Raw genomic sequence first — 4,691 nt, forward strand, 5'->3', positions numbered from 1 at the left:
AAAAACTGGCGGAGCAACGACACCGAAATAGATTAATTTAAGCTACCAAATGAAAGTAGTGATGTGGATTCTGCTTACAGAATTTCCAGTTTGGCATGAAGACGCTGTTGCCAGGGTAAGCTTTGATGAGCCGACCACACCGAATGATATTATTATGCGGATTAAGATGTAGCCTTCAGTGGTGGACATGGATCCATGCAAACGTTGGAATTGGAATAGAATGGGAATAACAGTGGTAAATAGCCATTTTACCGGCTCCACTAACGCGTCACCAGTAAAACTCAATTTGCAACAGTAAAATCCAGCATTAACATCTGCAAATCATCAGACACAACAGGGTTATTCCCTAAATGACAATGTAACAAAATTTTTTTTTTGAGGTTTAAAAAAAAAAAACATGTACATAAGAATACACAGCACCCATGATGCTCAAAATTAAGCTCAGGTGCATCCTGTTTCCACTGATAACCCTTGAGATGTTTCTACAGCGTAACTGGAGCCCACCTGGGGTAAATTCAGTTGATTGGACATGATTTGGAAAGTCACACACCTGTCTACATATAAGGTCCCACAGTTGACAGTCAGAGCACAAACCAAGCATGAGGTCAAAGGAATTGTCTGTAGACCTCCGAGACAGGATTGTCTCAAGGCACAAATCTGGGGAAGTGTACAGAAACATTTCTGCTGCTTTGAAGGTCCCTATGAGCACAGTGGCCTCCATCATCAGTACATGGAAGAAGTTCGGATCCAGCAGGACTCTTCCTAGAGCTGGAAACCTGTCTAAACTGAGCGATCAGGGGAGAAAAGCCTTAGTCAGAGAGGTGACCAAGAACCCAATGGTCATTCTGAGTTCCAGCATTTGTACGTGGAGAGAGGAGAACCTTCCAGAAGGACAACCATCTCTGCAGCAATCTGCACCTGAATCACCACCTGAAGGACTCTCAGACCATGACAAACAACATTTTCTGGTCTGATGAGGCAAAGACTGAAGTCTTTGGCATGAATGCTAGGCATCATGCTTGGAGAAAACCAGGCACCATCCCTACAGTGAAGCATGATGGTGGCAGCATCATGATGTGGAGATGTTTTTCAGCGGCAGGAACTGGGAGGCTAGTCAGGATTGAGGGAAAGATGAATGTAGCAAAGTATAGAGACATCCTGGATGAAAACCTGCTCCAGAGCGCTCTTGACCTCAGACTGGGGTGATGGCTCATCTTTCAGCAGGACAGTGACCCTAAACACACAGCCAAGATATCAAAGGAGTGGCTTCAGGACAACTCTGTGAATGTCCTTGAGTGGCCCAGCCAGAGCCCAGACCTGAATTTGATTGAACATCTCTGGAGAGATCTGAAAATGACCGAGGCTCCCCATCCAACCTGATGGAGCTTGAGAGGTGCTGCAAAGAGGAATGGACAAAACTGCCCAAATATAGGTGCACCAAGCTTATGGCATCATATTTATGAAGACTTGAGGCTGTAATTGCTGCCAAAGGTGCATCAACAAAGTATTGAGCAAAGGCTGTAAATACTTATGCACATGTGATTTCTTCGTTTTATATTTTTAATAAATTTGCAGAAATTTAAATAACTTATTTCATGTTGTCAAAATGGGGTGTTGTGACTAGAATTTTGAGGGGAAAAATGAATTTACTCCCTTTTGTAATAAGGCTGTAACATAACATGTTCCAGTGGGGGAAAAAAGTGAAGTGCTGTGAATACTTTCTGGATGCACTGTACGTGGTCAGACATGACCTTGATGGGAATCTACTCAATTCAGTTTATTTACTGTACATAGCGGCAAATCACAACGTCGTTGTCCTAACACGCATCACATGGGTCGAACCTTACAATGACACGGATTGACATTTGGTGAGTTTGACCTTGCTGGACAATTCTAGAATGCACCTAGATATGTTTGCCAAGTTGGTCCAAATAAGAATAAAAACCAAATTTTGATCTTTGACCCCTATGACCTTTAACCCCAATGAGTGATCTTTGTTAAATTACATGTTGCCTGGGCAACTCCAGACAGAACCTAAATATCTGTGCCAAGTTTGGTGGACATAAGACTGAAAATCATTTTATCCTTGGACAGCATTGAGCTTGACTTTTGCCAAAAACAACCCCTTTAAGTGCAACTCAGGGGTTGACTGACATCCACATATCAGTGTTTTTTTGGAAATTGAGCCAAAGGATCTCAGAGGAGCAGGGGAACAAACAGACAAATCAATATTTTGCCTTTGACCCCACTGATCTTGACCTTTGCAAACACAAACCCCTTAAGAGTGATTCAGGCCTCAGCCCACATGCACACAGCAATACTTGTGCAAATTTGCCCAACTATCTCGGAGAAGTAACAAACAAATGTTTCTCAAATTCCAGCATGATGATTTAAGTTCACTTACAGTCTGATTTTCTCTTTGCACTCTCTAAATTAAGTGTGCTGTTGTAAATATGCTTTAGCATTTAGGGCGTCACAATTTGTTTTGCCATTCATGGCAGTCGCACAAAGTGCTGTGCAGAAAATTAAGGCTGAAATTAGTCGACTTCAAAACACGATTCTGGCATTGAAGTGGTATCCAGTTGGTTCCCATTTCCTTTGATTTCAGTGATCTGTTTGCAGATAAACAAGCATCACTTTGAAATTTTGTGCTTAATTTTTCTCGTTACACAGGAGAGAGTAATGTGTTTTACAGTCGCTGCACGGGCAAGAAACTGTTCCCGCCTCAGGAATAAGCTAACACTGGCTAGTGTTGGATCCAAAGTGCTGAACCTACCATATGAAATCTAAAAGAGGAAGAACTGCCACATCTGCATCTCTATTCACAGCTTTAATTCCCATCTTGGAGTGTTTCATTTTGAAAAGGCAATGCCCACAGATATCTGGGCCTATTTTATCTTGGAGACAGTCACTTTTCTCTGCAGCCAGCTTGCCTTCCTCGAAGCAATTCACCGCTGCTGTTCTTCAATTTGTTCTTCGCCTCTCTAAGTGCTTGTGCAAATTTCCACATATCCTGCAAAACTGAAGATTTATCCAATTAACTCCATTAATCCTCTCCTAGAATTGCCACAATACCGTGGCACCGTAGCTTGCTCAGGCTGTGACCTTGGGAAGGTGTGCTGTGTTGCCAGTTGCATCAGGGCTTGGTCTCATCTCTCAAGGCCCCCTGGGGCTATGTGAGGAGCCAGAATGCCCTTCTTGGTGTAGAGCATGTGGTTGAGCTATTGGGAACCCCTGGAGGTTGTTTGCAAGTGCCTGGTCGTTTCGTCTTTCTCTGTCCAGTTTGGGGTCATCCCCAAAAACCATCATGGAGCAAATGTTTGACCAACCCCCTGCAGGAAAAAGGCATAGGGCTTAACCCTCATGGGTCCAGAAACAGAACAAAAACCACTTATGTTGGCTTGCTGGCAGTCTGTGGACCCCTGAGGGTTACATCTGAGGACATCTGGATAGTAGGATGGAGCAATAGGGCTTGGTTTGCTGATGGGGGAGGGCGCCGACCAAAGATGTGATAAAAGATTGGTAAACACTGCTGCATGCAGAATTACAAGATGTAAAATAAAAATTGTGTATTATATTATTTAGGGGTGCCAGAAAAAATCGATTCACGTCCGAATCGCGATTCTTATTTATTACGATTCTGAATCGATCCAAAATGTCCAAGAATCTATTTTTAAAATGCATTTTTTAAAAAACATTTTCTTGCTTACTCGCCGCGTGTACTGTTTGTCAGGCAACGGCTTCGGTACTACAGCGTCCCCGCGAGGGGAGGGTCTGGCGTGCTTCAAACATTCGTGAGCTGTAGCTTAGCATGGCGGACGAAGAGCTAACTCAGCCAGCACTGTCTTTGCTGAAGGCAAATGTTTAAGCGCATTTTGGTTTTTATTATTTGCTGCGTAAGAAGGAGCTTGACATGACTTATGCAGTGTGCAAAATCTGCAAAATGAAAGTCAAGTACTTCAGAAACACTTCAAATCTGCAAGCCCACATGCTACGCTATCACCCAGAGCTAGAAGAAGCGGAGCAGCGGTATCTGCTGACTACTGACCAGCGCTTCGCTAAACTGCCAGCCAACTCTGAACGAACAAAGCAGATAAGTAAATTTACATCTAGAATCACTTGATTAACCTTGTAAAGCTGCATTTTCTTAAACATAAACATTTTTTTAAGTAATATAACTATTTCTCAGAGCTCTCTGAATTGAAAATCGATTCTGAATCGAATCATCACCCCAAGAATTGGAATGGAATTGAATCGTGAGTTGGTGTACGATTCACATCCCTAATATTATTAAATGATGACTAGAGAGTGAGTATTTCAATTCCCAGAATGGCTTAGAAAGCAGGAAAATGGCTATCGATATTTAAAGTTTCACCCAACCCAACCAAGTCACAATCCAGTGCCCCCAACCACCATTTCACTTGTGAATAACATTGATTATCTTGTTACAATAAGTTTGTCCTGTAAAATAATCAGATTACAGAGGCTTTAAATAATTCACCAAAATACTGTAAATATAAGGATTACTATGAAAAGAAATTATCACTTTTACAGCCAGTTTTCTTTGGACAATTTAGGTCAGGGGTGGGCAACTTGTTCCAGAAAGGGCCAAGAGGGTGCAGGTTTTCTTTGCAGCCACTGACTCCACCAGATGATTTCACTGATTAACTGATTCCATCTGCCCAAAGTGA

Source organism: Thalassophryne amazonica, chromosome 1 (genome assembly GCF_902500255.1).
Source record: "Thalassophryne amazonica chromosome 1, fThaAma1.1, whole genome shotgun sequence".
Lineage (NCBI taxonomy): Eukaryota > Metazoa > Chordata > Actinopteri > Batrachoidiformes > Batrachoididae > Thalassophryne > Thalassophryne amazonica.